The 20,760-nt window shown below is 39.8% G+C and overlaps 1 protein-coding gene across 1 annotated transcript in view; it reads right to left on the bottom strand.

Moving 5' to 3' along the window:
• LOC136858350 (glutathione S-transferase 1-1-like) overlaps positions 1 to 17,131 on the bottom strand; it is an 89,050-nt gene extending 71,919 nt beyond the window's left edge. The window contains exon 1 of the mRNA XM_067137824.2: positions 17,027 to 17,131. The gene's annotated coding sequence lies outside the window, so the exon portion shown is untranslated. The remainder of the gene's footprint in view (positions 1 to 17,026) is intronic.
• Between the last annotated feature and the right edge of the window lie 3,629 nt (positions 17,132 to 20,760).

The following is a 20,760-nucleotide window of genomic DNA, read 5'->3' as shown; positions in this document are numbered from 1 at the left end:
CGAGAATACGTGCCATAAAAATACCAAGGTTTATAAGGAATAACGAGTTGCAGCTGATATTAAAAGTACTTGACGAAACATTCCATCTGCCATCTGCCATTGCTGAAATGCTGTAAGCTGCACTTCAGACAAGAGATCAGAGGAGGGGAACGCGATGGGGAGAGGGGAAGATTGCTGGGATACTCGTTTAGCAGCAGAATAAGCAGAATCACATTCTCTTTGGAATCAGCACTCTCATTGCCAGTAATGCCAGCGTGGCCAGAAATCCAGACTAATGTAATATAAACACCGGAACGGTCTAGGGTATATAATGAATATCTAACGTTATATAAGTACCAATTATGAGAAGATAAAGGAAGGCATAAGGCGTGAAGCACATTTTGCGCATCCGTGTAAATAGTAGCCTTGTCGAATAGCAAATAATTCATCAGTGAAGACAGAACAGGCAGGTTGCAGGCGAAGAAATAATGACAGAAGGTCGAAAGTATCGATTGTCATATGGGATAGAGTACATGGGGAGTGTAGGTAAACGAAGGTCAACTTCCCGTAGGAAAAAGGACCTAAAAACAGTGTACAAAGCAGGGACGTGATTCCCACGAGGAGGACTGGAAGAATAATATGTATGCAAAAGACGTAACTTGGGAATAAGCGGCGATTGGGTGTCGCCAAAGTGTTTATGGACATAGTTAGAGGCAAAGGTCTGACGACGGACCTTTAAAGTATAGGCCTATTCTCCTGCTTCTATCAATAAGGCATTAGTTGGGTTAGTTTTAAGAGCTCCTAAACAGACGCGTACCGGTAATACACGATATCGAATTACATTTAAGTGCTCCAATGTAGAAGCAGAGGCGATAACAGTAAAGAATGCACAATAATCAAGCACGGATCGTATAGTAGCTATATATAGAAGAAGAGTTGTAACGGGATCAGCTCCCCAGCTTCTACGGGAGATCGCTCGTAAAATTGTTATAAAAATGTCAGTTTTACGCTTAAGCATTAAAACATGAGGAGTCCATGTTATTTTATTATCGAAGGTCACACCAAGGTAAGTATGCTGAGCAACAAAGGGCACGTAGAAGTTGTCAACGATGAGAGGAGATCGATTATTTGTACGGGTATGTGCAAATAATATCGCGGCACATTTAAAGGTAGAAAGGTAGGAACCATGTTCGTGTAACTACGTCACGTACGCCGCACACCAACATTCTCCTACATTCAGCAACACTTTCATGTGAAACATAAAAAAACATAATCATCAGCGTAAGCTAATACCCGTGCGTTCTTAGTAATAGTACGCTTTAAATCACGCATAAAGAGAGCAAATAAAACGCCACTTAATGTATCGCCCTGAAGAACACCATGCGAACATTGTCGTCCAAGAAGCTGGGAATAGGGGGATTTGATAATAAGAGCACATGAGGTATAGCCTATAACAGTTCTAGTAAGGATATACAAGGCGGAGGAAAACCAAGGGAATCGAGACATGTCCATAATAAGCTTAAGGGAACAGAATCGTAGGCACCTTTCATGTCGAGGAAAAATGTAATAGTGCTATACTTTCTATGTCGAGCTAGGAGGAGATCAATCAACAGAATGTTGAGAGGATCTTGCCTACTGCGTCCTTTAAAAATGCATATTGGGTTTTGGGAATAATCTTATTTTTCTCCAGGATCCACATAAAACGTTGTAAGAGAATCTTCAGAAAAAGTCTCCGTATACACGAACTTCAAACAATGCCACGATAGCTCAACGGGGAGGTTGGATCATTTCCGGGGTTAAGGGTAGATACTAAATGAAAGACGTTTCACTGCGCCGGCACATTCACAGTGAGTAAGATGGTACTGAAAAAGGAAAGTAATACAAGATGAACAGAAGGGGGTAATAGACGAAGCATAGAATAAGTGATACTATTTGGTCCAGGAGAAGAACTGTTGACGGATTCTAATACTGACTGTAGCTCCGGAAGTTGGATGAGCTGTGGTAAACGGGAATATTGGGAGGATATAGGGCGAGAGGAGGAAAAGGGACGAGAAACTGTAAAATCGGGTGTTAAGGAGTGAAGAAATGAAAGAAGAACATCAGGCATAATAACTGAGCGGGCAGGATAAGAAGCATTAACACGCGTGAGGGCACGAGTATCATTCCGGAAGGAGGCTGAAGATGTGCGATGATTTAGTGAGGAGATAAAATATTTCCAAGAATCACGTCTTTTGGTGTGAAATACTCGTTTGATACAAGCATTATGACGCTTCAGTGCTAAATAATTCTCTAGTGTCATATCCTTGCGAAACTGGTTAAATAAAACTACGCCGCATTATCAAGCTATGACATTCAGCATCCCACCAATGTATCAGCTGGTAAGGACGTGGGCATAGAGGAGAGATTAATTTACAGGGGTGAAAAGTATTGACAAACGCAGAGAGTATGCGGAGGAGATTGGGATAATCTCGTGTGGGTGGCGGATATTTAAGGAGCTGGGCATGAAGGAACATACAGTACGTTTGTTTGTCGAAGTTACGGAATGATCTAATATTGCTGACCTGGGAGGGTGTGGGCGGTGTTAAGGAGGGTTTACTGATGCCATATGTAACGAGAATGAGAAAATGATCACTAGAGTGAGTATCACAAAGCGTTTGCCATATGATATTGGGAGTTATGCGATAACGACAGAGGGATAGGTCTACGACACTAGGTGGAGCTCCAGGAGGGGAAAGGCGTGTTGGGGATCCGTCGTTTAAACTGATGAAGTTATTTGATAGTGATTCAGAGAGGAAGTTTGTTCCTTTAACAGTATCTTTATCACTACCCCCAGGCAGTATGGTGGCTATTGACATCACCAAGGAGAAATATATAGTCCAATGAATCAAATTGTGCAAAAAAAGAGACCATTGGCAAGCTGTCATGTACACATCAAGCGGACAATAAATATTGATTAAATAGATATTGCGAACAGTAATACCGAGAGCTAGGGTGTTAGGAATACGATAGTGCAAAGGAAGTTGATATGGAATATGTTTATGAATAAAAATCGCATTTCCCTCACTACCATTAGCGTCAAGTCGTTCCACATGATAACTGGGTAAATGAAAAGACGTAGTAGCAGAAAACCATGTTTCTTGGATTACGAGGATATTAGCACATGTTTCTTGTGTAAGTAATTGTAATTCAAGCTTTTTGAAATGTATGAGACTTCTAGCGTTCCATTGCAAAACGCGAATCATAAAGGTTAAGTATATGATTCTGACCTGCAATTGATGGATCACCGGGGAAATGGGGAATTCTCCCCCCACATTCTGTAATAGCAAAAAGAGAATTTGTTGTATTTCACGGTTTAAGTGGTTCCGTTGCATCAGAGGTAGCTGATCATATGGAAGGGTCGAGTGATTAGGACCCGAAGTATTTAAAGTAGGAGCTGTAGAAGTAGATGGGGTTGATGTATCGGGAGGTGGAGACGACAGAAGGACACGTCCCGAAGGAACATTGTCTGGACGCACCAGGGCCATGTATCCAGCGCGGTCAAATCCTGGAGCCGGGGGTGGGGGGTGGTGATCACTGGTTTCTGCACCACCTGCGTAAATTTGCGTTTCCTGTGATAATTTTGAGTAGGAGCGAAAGAGATATGCTCCTATATAAGGGGACCTGAGGATGTTGGGGAGGAAGATATTGAGGTAAAGAGATTTTGGCCTTAGCCACTTGGAAGAAAATATATTCAATTCTTATAACCTTGATTTCCTGTTGGTGTTTGTGTTCAGGGTAAACTAATGCACCGGTCACTGAGGTCGATAGCTGCAGTCGCTTAAGTGCAGCCAGTATCCAGTATTCAGGAGATAGTGGGATCGAACCCCACTGTCGGCAGCCCTGAGGATGGCTTTCCGTGGTTTCCCATTTTCACACCAGGCAAATGCTGGGACTGTACCTTAATTAAGGCCACGGACGCTTCCTTCCCACTCCTAGCCCTTTCCTATCACGTCGTCGTCACGTCGGTGCGACGTAAAACAAATAGCAAAAAAAAATGCACCGGTCGGATGAACTCCCTTACAATACGCACATTTTAAAAGCTGTTAGATACACTGGTCGGTTGAATGTCCCATTGCACACCTTCCACAACGAGCAGTGTGCGCACGACATTGCTTCTGTGTATGACCATATCGAAGAAATTTCGGCAAATGACAGGCGAAAAAATAAAAGGCTCAACTCTGAGATAAACCTGAAAAAGTTCTGTACGAAAGGTGATTTTGATCGACCCAGTGGGAACGTATTCAATACCATCATTTGAAACTAGTCTCCGTTTGAGGCGTTGTACCGATTTAACCGGGACTCGTGACGTAAGATATAAACGAATTTCTTCCTCAGAAAGATTTTTGTCAACGTCACGGATAATGCCAACACGAAAGGTATTAGAAGACGGTATATAGGCCTTAAGGTGTAAAGAACCTAGCAGTGAATGACTCAAAAAGGTGTTTGCTTGTTTTGCATTGTTGAAAACTATTTGTAGCCGATTGCGCCTTTTGCGAGAGATAGATTTCACAAAATATCTCGTTCATAAAAATGTCGACCCAGGGCCATGGAATGAAGTTGACCCAAATTTTTGTTTCCAATGGATTCAATATACACTATATAGAGGCCACGATGAGAATGGAATAATGTTCTCGTTCCTCTGGCGGCGGTAAATTGTCACTAGTAGAGTTAGGTCGTTGAGATAAGGTTGGATCGGTCAAATTCGGTTGGGATGCCTGACGTCCAGAAGATTCTTCCTGAATGGGAACTTCTTGACCAACCACTAAATTGTCCCCTAACACAAGGCTACCTCCCCCACCGGAGGCAGCCATCGTAAACGCGCTTTACGCACAATAGAATGGAAAAGTTCCACCAAAACAAGCACTAAGATCACTCAGCACGCGGACGAGCTCGATGCACTGCGCAACCACCAGTAAGCAACTGTGACCTGTGACAATTGGCAAACAATGGCTCAATCTGGCTCCATACCGGCCTTGACAATCGGGTCCACGCCCTGTAATCGGAGTAGTTTCATTGCTCGACAAATGGCGCTGGCGATCTAAATTTTGGCGGTAGAAAGGCACACTCCTCTTTGGAAAATACATTGAATTTGATTGCCGATTCATCGTGATTTGGAGGTATGGAGAATATTGCATAGGTTAATACTGTTAAAATAAGTACCGGTAATCCTAAAGACTACTTTCGTTGATATTCGCCATAATAACGTCGTGAAATGAAACTGTGGAGAGATGGAGTGGTCCAGCTGACGTTCTGACAATTTTCACTTTATGCTAGTTGTTCTACAGTAAAACTGACATTTGAAGATGAATTTGTAAGTAAATCTCAACAATATCACAATTCATCAGATTATTTTTTCATAGATTTCAACGTAGTGTTCTCAGCTTTCCGTCAGCTTGTTAGTTGTAGTGGGAGGCAACAAGTGATTTCTGAAAAAAATGCAAAAACTTTGAAGTGATTTCCTGATATGAAGGCTACAGACAACAGAAGAAGCAGAGGTGCTCAGTTGGGCGCCCGTTGAGTCTAGCCCAGTGCGGCCGGACATAAATGCGGGCAACTTACGTAACTAGCATACGACACAGTGACGCGAGAAAGCAGAAGTCACTTTGCAGGAAAGCCAGAGAGAAGTGACGTTCGATTGTGATTACGAAGCTCACCGAAGTGCTGATTGGGGTACACTATCTATATATATAAAATAGCTTGTCCTGATTGACTGACTGACTGACTGACTGACTGACTGACTGACTGATTCATCATCGCCGAGCCAAAACTACTGGACATAATGAAATGAAATTTTGAGGATACATTCATATTAAGATGTAGGTGCTCGCTAAGAGAGGATTTTTGGATATTCCGTCGCTAAGGGGGTGAAAAGGGGGGAGAAATTTTAAAATGAGTCTATCTATATCTCAAAACTTTAAAAGTTTACAGAAGTAAAAATTGGTATTTAGAACTTCTTTAAAAATAAGGAAACACGTACTTTTTTGTTTTCAGAAAATCCCAATAGGATGGGTGAAAAGGGTGAAAAAGGGGTTGAATTCCTTTAATCAAGATACCGGTACTTATATCTCAGAAACTGAAGATATTACAGACCTGAAAAATGGTACTTTTGATCTCTCTTAAAAATAAAGAAACACGTATTTTTTAGTTTTTGGAAAATCCACCTAATGGGAGGGTGAAAAGAGGGGTGAATTTTTAAAATGAGTGTATCTATATCTCTAAACTCTGAAAGTTTACAGATGTAAAAATTGTATTTAGATTCTTCATTAAAAATAAATAAACACGTATTGTTTTGTTTTCGGAAAATCCCAATAGGAGGGGTGAAAAGGGGTGAAAAATGGGTTGAATGACTTTAATAAGGGTACTTATATCTCAGAAACTGAAGATATTACAGACCTGAAAATTGGTGTTTGGGATCTCCTTTAAAAATAAACAAACTCGTATTTTTTGTTTTTGGAAAGTCCAATTAATTAGGGGGTGAAAAGGGGGTGAATTTTTAAAATGAGTGTATCTATATCTGAAAACGTTTATAGTTTACAGATGTAAAGATTGGTATTTAGAATCTTCTTTAAAAATAAACACGTATTTTTTTGTTTTCGGAACATCCCAATAGGAAGGGTGGAAAAGGGTGAAAAATGGGTTGAATTCCATTAATGAGGCTACTTATATTTCAGAACCTGAAGATATTACAGACTAAAATTGGTATTTGGGGTGTACTTTAAGAATAAAGAAACAAGTATTTTTCGTTTTTGGAAAATCCAAATAATGGGGGGGGGGGGGGGGTGAAAAAGGGGTGGATTTTTAAAACGAGTGTATCTACATCTTAAAACTCTAAAAGTTTACACATGTAAAAATTGGTATATAGAGTCTCCTTTAAAAATTAAGAAACATGTATTTTTTGTTTACGGAAAATCCCAATAATGGGGGGGGGGGGGTGAAAAAAAGCGGGTGGATTTTTAAAATGAGTGTATCTACATCTTAAAACTTTAAAAGTTTACACATGTAAAAATTGGTATATAGAATCTCCTTTAAAAATTAAGAAACATGTATTTTTTGTTTTCGGAAAATCCCAATAGCTGCGGTGAAAAAAGGGTTGAATGCCTTTAATGAGGATACTTATATCTCAGAAAATTAGGATATTACAGACCTGAGAATTGGTATTTGGGACCTCCTTTAAAAATATTTAAACATTCTTTTTGCTTTTGGAAAATCCAAATAGTGGGCGGGGGGGGGGGTGTAAAAGGGGATGGATTTTTAAAATGAGTGTATCTATATATCGAAACATTAAAAGTTTACAGATAAAAATTGATATTTAGAACCTCCTTTAAAAATAATTAAAAACGTATTTTTTGTTTTTGGAAAATCCCAATAGGAGGGGTGTAAAACGGTGAATAATGGGTTGAATGCCTTTAATGAGGATACATCTAGCTCAGAAACTTAAGATATTACAGACCTAGAAATCTGTATATGGGATCTCCTTTAAAAATAAAGAAACACGTATTTTTTTGTTTTTGGAAAATCCAATTAATGGCTGTTAAACAGGAGTGACAAATTGGGGTGAATTTTTTGAAAGACTATATCTACAGAATATCTGAGAAACGTAAAATGTTACAGATGTAAAAGGTGGTATTTGGAATCTCCTGTAATTATAAAGAAACATAGGTGATTTGTTTTTGGAAACTCCACTTCAGGGGAACTAAAAAGGGTGTGCAATTATAAATTAGAATTTCTACAGTATATCTCAAAAAACTTAACATGTTACAGAAGTGAAGAATGGCATTTGTATCTCTATTAAAAATAAGGAAACGTGTATTTTTAGTTTTCGGAAATACCACTTGGTTGGAAGGGGAGGGGGGGGGGGTAAATGTGACTGAAAATGGTGTTGAATTCTTTTAATTAGGCTACTGATATCCTAAAAATGAAGATGTTACAGACGTGAAATTAGATATTTGGAATCCGCTTTAAAAGTAAAGAAACACGTATTCTCGGAAAATCCAATGAAGAGGAGTGAAATAATTAAAAAATAATTGACTTAATTGTATGAGAATACTTACATCCAATAAAAACTAAAGTTGTTACAGACGTGAAAATAGGTATTTGGATCTCCCTTAAAAACAAAAAAAACGCGTTTTGGGGGGGGGGGAATCATCTGGGGGGGGGGGCGGGTGTGAAAAGGAGTTGAATTCCTTTCATGTGGACACATAAAACATAAACTGAAGAAGTTAGAGTCGTGATAATTGGTATTTAGGAGATCCGTTACTATTAAAGAAACAAGTACTTTTTGCCGGAAAATTCACTTAGGGAGGGGGGGAAGAGTGTGAAAGGAAGTGCAAAAAAGTGAATTATTTTTATGGGGATACTTATATCTCAAAGCTGAAGGTAATAGACGTGAACATTGGTGTTTGGAATCTCCTTTAAACATAAAGAAACACGCGTCCTTTTAATTTTTTTGGAGGGGGGGGGGGTTAAATAAACTTAACGGCGGTGGGGTGTAAAAGGAGGTGAGACCAATTGATTTTACTGTTCATGATGTACTTATAAGGAGCCTCCGTTGCTCAGGCGGCAGCGTGCCGGCCTCGCACAGATGGGTACCGTGGTTCAAATCCCGGTCACTCCACGTGACATTTGTGCTGGACAAAACGGAGGTAGGACTGGCTTTTCTCCGGACACTCCGGTTTTCCCTGTCATCATTCATTCCAGCAACACTGTTCAATATCATTTCATGTAATTTGTCATTTATTAATCATTGGCCCAGGGGAGTGCGACAGGCTTCGGCAGGTGGCACAATTCCTATTGTCGCCGCTCGATGGGGGCTGTATGCTTTCCATTCCTGACCCGGTCGATTGACTGGAAACAGGCTGCAGATTTTCGACGTACTTATTCTGATCATGAAACCGATCATTTTTAATCTTTCCTGGGTTCGTTCTCAACAGCCATCTTTTCCTTCCGAGAACGTTCTTAGATTACAGTAGATTCTCCTGGCATATAAATAAAAATTTAAACACATTTGAAATAAACGATAGGAATGAATTGACCGTCCAATTTTTCACCTCTATAATAAGGTCAATAATGCACGGAAGTATGTCATTCGTATCGCCAGAAATCCCCCACACTTGCCTACGCGCGACAATGGTGCTGGTCACATTGTCAACAATGACATTGGCAGCAGATATAATATACCTCCAAGTAGCGGTCTTGCATCTTGCTGTGGGATCCAGAACATCTATAATAATAATAATAATAATAATAATAATAATAATAATAATAATAATAATAATAATAATAATAATAATAATAATAATAATAATAATAATAATAATGTTCTGGACCGTCGTCAAATGTGCGGACCGCGCAGGAAACGGTTCCTGGACGGGTAATGACTAAGAATGCAGTCCGTCCGTGGGTTCAGTACCGCCAAGGCACCCAAGACGACACCACGCCGGATCTTCTCAAGAATTTGATCCATATTAAAATGCTTATAGGAAAAGATGTCAAAGATTTAGCGAACCAACTGGCCGGGTGGAATACCTGGACCTAGCCCGGGAAGTACGAAATCGTTTGCTGGAAAAAAAAAAAAGATTGAAAAATAGGAGGAAACTTGCCGTAATCTATTAGAAAACGAGTCAGATCGCGAATTTTTGCGGATCCTCTCAGAAAACGAGTCAGATCGCGAATTTCGGCGGATTATATATAAAAGAATAAGCATTCAATTAAAAATATCAGAATAATACCGTAGCGAAGCACAGGTATATTGCTAGTTTAAAATAAAACTCTACAATCGCAACAAAAACTGACCTTTTCTTGATATTTTGGTTTGATTTATACTGCGCTCGAGATAAACAGTCTGTTTTATTTTCTTATATTTATTCATTCAAAGAAAACTGATACGTTATAATTTTTGTGTTACAATCTACAAAGGTGCAGGGTTTAAGCGTACATGGTACGATTTACAATTCTTTGGATTGGATGATAGTATTTCCATTTTTAATGTAAAATTTATGTTACTCATTAAGCAAAAAGTGATATAATTACGTAACGTAACAATGATTTTGCACAGTATTGTAGTGTTGTGTGACTTTCTCTGTTCACTGAATTTCTGAAATATAAAGTTTAACAGGCGTCCAGTGACAATAGCTAGCCTCAAAATGGCGAGAGGGATTGTTATCACGAGTTAGGACATAGATATTTACATTTTTTTTTTTTGCAAGTTGCTTTACGTCGCAATGACACAGATAGGTCTTATGACGACGATGGGACAGAAAGGGTCTAGGAGTGGGAAGGAAGCGGCCGTGGCCTTAATTAAGGTACAGCCCCAGCATTTGCCTGGTGTGAAAATGGAAAACCATGGAAAACCATCTTCAGGGCTGCCGACAGTGTGATTCGAACCCACTATCTCCCGAATACTGGACACTGGCCACACTTAAGCGACTGCAGCTATCGCGCTCGGTATAGATATTTACTATCCAAGATTAAAGTACAACAACAATGTAAATGTATCTACCGGATAGATGTACAGTATGCCTTCATAAAAATAACCTCACTGATTTTATTGCCGGTAACCATGATTGGAGTTTGGTGAGTTTATCAGATAATTTAAACCCGAACATCCACAAGCCACAGCTTATCCACCAACTCCGTATTAGACTATATTAGAACTGTTTCTAAAGAATATCTTAAAATGTAATTGTGAAAATTGTAATTCATTACGTATCTGTTACAAAAATATTTGAGGTTTTAGGCCTAACTTTTTATTGTATTCGGTCAAAAGACATCAACTGCAATGAGAATAACTTATTTCTTACAACGTAAATTGAAAATGACGTGGATTTCTGCCCTCTTTCTTTCATTATTTTCTGCCTCCGTTTCAAACTCGGGTATCGCCACAATGATCGAGATGACTGGGAGAACTTTGCCCAACCTTCACGGTCTGTACAGTGCTGGGCGCCCGGAATGCCCAGCTTGACCACCTCTGGTTTACACGTTGGCGCAGACCACAGGGACCGGTATTCGGTGTAAGTCGACCGTTATGTACTTCATTATTACATCCACAAACCGACGTGTAAAATCTGAAGGTCTATCGTCACAACGAATGCTACGTAGACCACAATTCGTCGAAACTCGACAAAATCTCGTCTACTTTGACAGGAAGACGTTAACACAAGTATTATACGTACGACTTCACGCCGGGTGTCCAATTGTCTCAGTTCCATGTCTATATGGTTAGCGTCCTGGCCTTAGGTCACAGGAGTCCCGGGTTCGATTATCGGTAGGGTCGGGAATGTTAACCAACATTGGTTAATTTCGCTGGCACGGGGGCTGGGTCTATATGTCTTCATCATAATTTCATCCTCAACAAGACGCACAGGTCGCCTACGGGCGTCAGATCAAAAGACCTGTACCTGGCGAGCCGAACATATACTCGAACACTCCACACACTAAAAGCCATACGCCATTTCCATTTACCCGGTCACTACACCTATTAACGCTTATCTTCAAGGGAACAGACTTTGACTTTCACTCGCGATAACTTTATTTGCTCGACACTTGTAGAAACACCAGGTTTGCTTGATTAGAACTATACGATGTCTTAGTTGACAGTTATGTAGAGGAGGATATGAGTCGATTGAGCTCATAATATCCACTAGTCAAGCGAATTATAGATTAATATCCTACAGTTATCCAAGAATTCTTGAATAGCAAGAACAGTTGACGGTGTAGGGTGTTGAACGAGATTAGCTACAGTTGTTGACACTTGATTTTTTGCGATTGCAGTTTGTGGAAAAATCGTTTGCTATGTAGGGTAAAATGGGAACATTGAAAGAAAATGTGACTGACATCGGACATGACAAAATGTTTCCTAAAACTATAGCGAGGATCAGCCGTTGTTATGCGTACGGTACGAACAACTTAAAAACTTACGCCGAAATGTTAAATTAACGTAGCGACAAAGAATCTATTAGCTTCAAAGGGCCCCCGCAGACTCCATGCAAAAATAAATAAATAAAATAAATAAATCTATATATATATAATAACTTGTTCTGACTGACTGACTGACTGACTGACTGACTGACTGACTGACTGATTCATCATCGACGAGCCAAAACTACTAGACATAAAGAAATGAAATTTTGGGGATACATTCATATTAAGATGTAGGTGCTCGCTACGAGAGGATTTTTGGTTATTCCGTCGCTAAGGGGATGAAAAAAGGGCTGAAATTTTAAAATGAGTGTATCCATATCTCAAAACTTTAAAAGTTTACAGAAGTAAAAATTGGTATTTAGAATCTTCTTTAAAAATGAGGAAACACGTACTTTTTTGTTTTCAGAAAATCCCAATAGGAGGGATGAAAAGGGTGAAAAAGGGGTTGAATTCCTTTAATCAAGATACCGGAACTTATATCTCAGAAACTGAAGATATTACAGACCTGAAAATTGGTACTTTTGATCTCTTTTAAAAATAAAGAAACACGTATTATTTAGTTTTTGGAAAATCCACTTAATGGGAGGGTGAAAAGAGGGGTGAATTTTTAAAATGAGTGTATCTATATCTCTAAACTTTGAAAGTTTACAGATTGTATTGTATTTAGAATCTTCATTAAAAATAAATAAACACGTATTGTTTTGTTTTCGGAAAATCCCAATAGGAGGGGTGAAAAGGGGTGAAAAATGGGTTGAATGACTTTAATAAGGGTACTTATATCTCAGAAACTGAAGATATTACAGACCTGAAAATTGGTGTTTGGGATCTCCTTTAAAAATAAACAAACTCGTATTTTTTTGTTTTTGGGGTGAAAAGGGGGTGAATTTTTAAAATGAGTGTATCTATATCTGAAAACGTTTATAGTTTACAGATGTAAAGATTGGTATTTAGAATCTTCTTTAAAAATAAACACGTATTTTTTTTTGTTTTCGGAACATCCCAATAGGAAGGGTGGAAACGGGTGAAAAATGGGTTGAATGCCATTAATGAGGCTATTTATATTTCAGAACATGAAGATATTACAAACCTAAAAATTGGTATTTGGGGTCAACTTTAAAAATAAAAAAACAGGTATTTTTCGTTTTTGGGAAATCCAAATAATGGGGGGGGGGTGAAATAAGGGGTGGATTTTTAAAATGAGTGTATCTACATCTTTAAAACTTTAAAAGTTTACACATGTAAAAACTGGTATATAGAATCTCCTTTAAAAATTAAGAAACATGTATTTTTTGTTTACGGAAAATCCCAATAATGGGGGTGGGGGGGGGGGGTGAAAAAAGCGGGTGGATTTTTAAAATGAGTGTATCTACATCTTAAAACTTTAAAAGTTTACACATGTAAAAATTGGTATATAGAATCACCTTTAAAAATTAAGAAACATGTATTTTTTGTTTTCGGAAAATCCCAATAGCTGCGGTGAAAAAAGGGTTGAATGCCTTTAATGAGGATACTTATATCTCAGAAAATTAGGATATTACAGACCTGAAAATTGGTATTTGGGACCTCCTTTAAAAATAAATGAACATTCTTTTTGCTTTTGGAAAATCCAAATAGTGGGGGGGGGGGGGTAAAAGGGGATGGATTTTTAAAATGAGTGTATCTATATATCGAAACATTAAAAGTTTACAGATAAAAAATTGATATTTAGAACCTCCTTTAAAAATAATTAAAAACGTATTTTTTGTTTCCGGAAAATCCCAATAGGAGGGCTGTAAAACGGTGAATAATGGGTTGAATGCCTTTAATGAGGATACATCTAGCTCAGAAACTTAAGATATTACAGACCTAGAAATCTGTATATGGGATCTCTTTTAAAAATAAAGAAACACGTATTTTTTTGTTTTTGGAAAATCCAATTAATGGCTGTTAAACAGGAGTGACAAATTGGGGTGAATTTTTTGAAAGACTATATCTACAGAATATCTGAGAAACGTAAAATGTTACAGACGTAAAAGGTGGTATTTGGAATCTCCTGTAAATATAAAGAAACATAGGTGATTTGTTTTTGGAAACTCCACTTCAGGGGAACTAAAAAGGGTGTGCAATTATAAATTAGAATTTCTACAGTATATCTCAAAAAACTTAACATGTTACAGAAGTGAAGAATGGCATTTTTATCTCTATTAAAAATAAGGAAACGTGTATTTTTAGTTTTCGGAAATACCACTTGGTTGGAAGGGGAGGGGGGGTAAATGTGACTGAAAATGGTGTTGAATTCTTTTAATTAGGCTACTGATATCCTAAAAATGAAGATGTTACAGACGTGAAATTAGATATTTGGAATCCGCTTTAAAAGTAAAGAAACACGTATTCTCGGAAAATCCAATGAAGGGGGGGGGGGGGGGTGGTGGTGGTGAAATAATTAAAAAATAATTGACTTAATTGTATGAGAATACTTACATCCAATAAAAACTAAAGTTGTTACAGACGTGAAAATAGGTATTTGGATCTCCCTCAAAAACAAAGAAAAACGCGTTTTGGGGGAAAATCATCTTGGGGGGCGGGAGTGAAAAAGAGTTGAATTCCTTTCATGTGGACACATAAAACATAAACTGAAGAAGTTAGAGTCGTGATAATTGGTATTTAGGATATCCTTTACTATTAAAGAAACAAGTATTTTTTGCCGGAAAATTCACTTAGGGGGGGGGGGAGGTGTGTGAAAGGAAGTGCAAAAAAGTGAATTATTTTTATGGGGATACTTATATCTCAAAGCTGAAGGTAATAGACGTGAACATTGGTGTTTGGAATCTCCTTTAAACATAAAGAAACACGCGTCCTTTTAATTTTTTTGGAGGGGGGGTTAAATAAACTTAACGGCGGTGGGGTGTAAAAGGAGGTGAGACCAATTGATTTTACTGTTCATGATGTACTTATAAGGAGCCTCCGTTGCTCAGGCGGCAGCGTGCTGGCCTCGCACGGATGGGTTCCGTGGTTCAAATCCCGGTCATTCCACGTGACATTTGTGCTGGACAAAACGGAGGCAGGACTGGCTTTTCTCCGGACACTCCGGTTTTCCCTGTCATCATTCATTCCAGCAACACTGTTCAATATCATTTCATTTCATTTGCCATTCATTAATCATTGGTCCAGAGGAGTGCGACAGGCTTCGGCAGGCGGCACAATTCCTATTGTCGCCGCTAGATGGGGGCTGTATTCATTCCATTCCTGACCCGGTCGATTGACTGGAAACAGGCTGTAGATTTTCGACGTACTTATTCTGATCATGAAACCGATCATTTTTAATCTTTCCTGGGTTCGTTTTCAACAGCCATCTTTTCCTTCCGAGAACGTTCTTAGATTACAGTAGATTCTCCTGGCATATAAATAAAAATTTAAACACATTTGAAATAAACGATAGGAATGAATTGACCGTCCAATTTTTCACCTCTATAATAAGGTCAATAATGCACGGAAGTATGTCATTCGTATCGCCAGAAATCCCCCACACTTGCCTACGCGTGACAATGGTGCTGGTCACATTGTCAACAATGACAATGGCAGCAGATATAATTTACCTCCAAGTAGCGGTCTTGCACCTTGCTGTGGGATCCAGAACATCTATAATAATAATAATAATAATAATAATAATAATAATAATAATAATAATAATAATAATAATGTTCTGGACCATCGTCAAATGTGCGGACCGCGCAGGAAACGGTTCCTGGACGGGTAATGAATAAGAATGCAGTCCGTCCGTGGGTTCAGTACCGCCAAGGTACCCAAGACGACACCACGCCGGATCTTCTCAAGAATTTGATCCATATTAAAATGCTTACAGGAAAAGATGGCAAAGATTTAGCGACCCAACTGGCCGGGTGGAATACCTGGACCTAGCCCGGGAAGTACGAAATCGATTGCTGGAAAGAAAGATTGAAAAATGGGTGGAAACTTGCCGTAATCTATTAGAAAACGAGTCAGATCACGAATTTTTGCGGATCCTCTCAGAAAACGAGTCAGATCGCGAATTTCGGCGGAATATATATAAAGGAATAAGCATTCAATTCTAAATTTCAGTATAATACCGTAGCGAAGCACGGGTATCTTGTTAGTAAATAAATAAATAAATAAATAAATAAATAAATAAATAAATAAATAAATAAATAAATAAATAAATAAATAAATAAATATTTTCTAATGTCAATCTGCACTGAAATAGTCAGAGCGGTTTTGTAGAAACAGTCAAAATAGTTTGTTTTATAATTTGTACGTAGGGGAATAATTGCCAGTAGTGTATAGTTGGCAGTTCAGGGCTTCAACCAAGGAGGCAGTGAAATTAAACCTACTAAACTATATTTTTAATAATCTCACAATTATGAATAATCCCTTTGTTTATGTAATTTGACAATATATTACATTACAGTATCTTTAACTGTTGTGATTAAATTTATTAAAGTTATTCGTAATAGCAAACTTCTGGCTGAGTGAGGAAAGCAACGGGAAACTACATCACTCTTCATTTCCATATTACGCCTCTTCAGTGGCGCCTGGGCTGATGGTCTTCAGGCTGAGCACTAAAAAACAATATAGGTTTTACATTTTATTTCAGCGGGCCCGAAATTTTATTTTGGTAGGAGGGTCCGTATCAAATTCGTTACGCCCCTGGTTAACGCCAACCACAAGGACATGATTTTTCATTTCAAAAATCTCGCATGCATTGCCCGGGATTCGAAGAATAAAAAGAACATGGTTACAGTATGAGCGAACATCACAACTATCAACGAAATTAAAACGTCCAGCTTTTGTAAAACGTACTTGTACCGGTACTAGAATAAATGCGTGTGAGCTACTTGTTCTTCTGGTAATCTCAACAATCAACGTTTCGGTATCTTCTCCTCACTAAGCTTATATAACACTTGAGTTGGCGAATACATCGTCTTTCTTTGGATGCAATTCGAATGCCACCACATTCCCGAAGTAATTAATTTTCCGTTTTGAACCCTTCATCAATGGAGCTTAAATCGTGACATTGTGAACTAATTATAACGAAATGCCATTGAGCAACATACTTTATCAAGTATAAACTTACCTTAAGCAAAACAATGTGACACACGTAAAACTTAACTAAACTAACCGAATTATATTTCCGTTGCCCTTCATATAACCTACCGCGGCTCACAATGACTCGGCATAATTTGCTGACTCTCCGAATGGTGAGCTGCGGTGGGTGGGGATATGAAAACCAATCGCACAGCACCAACTATCTTTTGTCGGTCGGCCAAAGGTTACTTGCGGAGTTCAACAGGTTGTTTTTCGTGCGGTGAGCTGCAACGTTAAGAATGCGACTGTCTCACATTCCTGGAGATCATAACTCGGTTTTGCCCGAAGACAACTATTTTCTTACTGTATACAATTTTATGACACATATCTACCTTTGTGCATTTCGTATTTTCGCGATTGTTTCCAGAATTACTATACGTGTCCAATAATTCCATTGTCTTTACCATTACTTTCAATATCAAACTTAAATCAAATTCTTGATGCAGGAGAAAAAAAGAAAAACCCTTAATTTCGATCAGGAATGAAATAGCATTTATACAAAAAAGAAAAAAAATCAAGAGCCTCCGTGGCTCAGGCGGCAGCGCGCCGGCCTCTCACCGCTGAGTTCCGTGGTTCAAATCCCGGCCACTCCATGTGAGATTTGTGCTGGACAAAGCGGAGGCGGCACAGATTTTTCTGCGGGTACTCCGGTTTTCCCTCTCATAATTCATTCTAGCAACTCTCTCAAGTATCACTTCATTTCATCTGTCATTCATTAATCATTGCCCCAGAGTAGTGCGACAGGCTTCGGCAGCCGGCATAATTCCTACCCTCGCCGCTAGATGGGGCTTCATTTATTTCATTCCTGCCTCGGTCGAATGACTGGAAACAGGCTGTGGATTTTCATAAAACAATCACGTCAGAATAAAGGTGTGGGGTACGAGTAGGCAGGGGCGAATTTATGGAATTGCCCAAGTCGCAATAGCGGTGGCGAGGGTCCCGAGTTCCGGTGGGCCTCCATATCGCAATGAGAGGGTAATTAATACAAGAAGGAAAAGAAGAAGAGACAAAAAAGAGGGAACAAATATGTTGAATAGGCCTATGAGATTTCGCGTATTCGTAGAGAAGTAACCGTGGTTCTAACTTTATTATAGCGCTAGTTGTGTGTTCTCTGCTTAAGACATGAAAAGTTATTGACAATTTTGCTACAGTCAAAGCTAGGGGGAAGTTCTTATAAACATGATGCTGGGTTCCTAGGTAAAATAATGTGGTCACTTTATTAGATATGAAGAAATAATGAAGTGGTTTTATAATGATGAAATTCAATATAGTCTATTTAAAAATTGTAGCAAATATGTGCAAATGTGTCTTAAGGCTGTAATCCGCGTTTCAGGTACAAGGGTACTCGCGATCCGTGTGTCCGGAGAGGAAACATTGCTCAAAAATGTGTACATGGATATACACTGAAAACGTAAATGCAAACAACTAAACGTTTTGTACTCGCATGTAAGTGGTTATACACGTTTATACACGGGAAACGGAGCTGACAGAATACGGTTGTTGAGAGACACTACATCGGCTTCTCAGTCAGGTGACTGGGGTTTTATTCACTCTGATAGCAATGCTTTTTACTTGCATAAACATACAAAAGCAAAGCAAAGCAAAGTCACCTCCGTACAGGCCATGAAGGCCCTTGGAGGAGTGGAAGGTAAAGGCGTCTACCATTGTTAACCTCGGCACGTGATGGGGTAGAGTGGATAGCTCTACGCCCGGCCGCCTTTGCTTCCAGGAATTAAAACCTGGTACTCATTTTTGGTGTAGGCTGAGTGAACCTCAGGACCATATGTACCTCCGGAAGTGGAAATCTCATTTCTGAAATTTTACGACTTCCTGACGGGGTTTCGAACCCACGTCCTTTCGGGCGAATCGAGCACGCCTTTACCGCCTCGGTCAGGCAGCCCCTGCATAAACATACACATTTTCCAAATTTATAGAATGTTATCGCACAAGGACCGTGGTTAGCCTCATAGTGTAGGGCTAACGTGTCCACCTGTTACTCTGAGACCTCTGGTTCGATTTGCGGCCAGCCCAGGAATTTTAATTCTAGACTGGAACAGGTTCACTCAGCCTCGTGAGACCATATGAGGAACTGTCCGATACAAGAGGCACTGGAGCGTACAAGAAAGACAGGCAATACGGCTGAGGATGTAACGTTGACCACGTAGAACCTCAGCATCTGTGGGTGAAGACCCTAATGAGAACGTGTTTGTTCTTGTTTTCTTATATTTATATCCGTAAACAGTAGTATCTATATCCTGTGTCAAAGTGATTACTACTGCGTTTCTCATTTACAATACTTGTCGCTTCACATTTAAATACGACACATTGAATTTCATCATTTATATCGTTTTCAAATTTTAATGTTCGTTCGTAATCTGTTTTCCCTCCAGGGCCGGTTTTGCCCTCGGACTCAGCGAGGGATCCCACCTCTACCGCCTCAAGGGCAGTGTCCTGGAGCTTCAGACTCTGGGTCGGGGGATACAACTGGGGAGGATGACCAGTACCTCGCCCAGGTGGCCTCACCTGCTATGCTGAACAGGGGCCTTGTGGGGGGATGGGAAGTTTTGGAAAGGATAGACAAGGAAGAGGGAAGGAAGCGGCCGTGGCCTTACGTTAGGTACCATCCCGGCATTTGCCTGGAGGAGAAGTGGGAAACCACGGAAAACCACCTCCAGGATAGCTGAGGAGGGAATCGAACCCACCTTCTACTCAGTTGACCTCCCGAGGCTGAGTGGACCCCGTTCCAGCCCTCGTACCACTTTTCAAATTCCGTGGCAGAGCCGGGAATCGAACCCTGGCCTCTGGGGGTGGCAGCTAATCACACTAACCACTACACCACAGAGGCGGACAAATTTTAATGTTATTGTAAATATTCTGTATAGCTCTTAAGGTTATATCATAACAGAAGTTTTCATTAGGCCTATACATTTTCTTTTGATAGAAATTCGTCCGGTCTTTTATCTATTTAGACCTGGAACTTGTTTAAAAGGTATAAACTGGAATTATAGGTTAAATGAACACAACGCTTACACATCACTATATAGTATAATACTTCTATTTCAACCACTTCGTAATAGAACATTTCAAGAAAGTACAAAGCTTAGCGATGGGTATAAGGTAAAATTGTCCGCCTCTGTGGTGTAGTGGTTAGCTGGTTAGTGTGATTAGCTGCCACCCCCAGAGGCCCGGGTTCGATTCCCGGCTCTGCCACGAAATTTGAAAAGTGGTACGAGGGCTGGAACGGGGTCCACTCAGCCTCGGGAGGTCAACTGAGTAGAGGGGGTTTCGATTCCCTCCTCAGCCAACCTGGAAGTGGTTTTCCGTGGTTTCCCACTTCTCCTCCAGGCAAATGCCGGGATGGTACCTAACTTAAGTCCACCGGGCGAGTTGGCCGTGCGCGTAGAGGCGCGCGGCTGTGAGCTTGCATCCGGGAGATAGTAGGTTCGAATCCCACTATCGGCAGCCCTGAAGATGGTTTTCCGTGGTTTCCCATTTTCACACCAGGCAAATGCTGGGGCTGTACCTTAATTAAGGCCACGGCCGCTTCCTTCCAACTCCTAGGCCTTTCCTATCCCATCGTCGCCATAAGACCTATCTGTGTCGGTGCGACGTAAAGCCCCTAGCAAAAAAAAAAAATAACTTAAGTCCACGGCCGCTTCCTTCCCTCTTCCTTGTCTATCCCTTCCACAATTCCCATCCCTCCACAAGACCCCTGTTCAGCAT

This window comes from Anabrus simplex, chromosome 1 (assembly GCF_040414725.1).
Source record: "Anabrus simplex isolate iqAnaSimp1 chromosome 1, ASM4041472v1, whole genome shotgun sequence".
NCBI lineage: Eukaryota > Metazoa > Arthropoda > Insecta > Orthoptera > Tettigoniidae > Anabrus > Anabrus simplex.
Note: the sequence above shows the minus strand (reverse complement) of the source record. Positions and strands in the feature narration are given on the sequence as shown.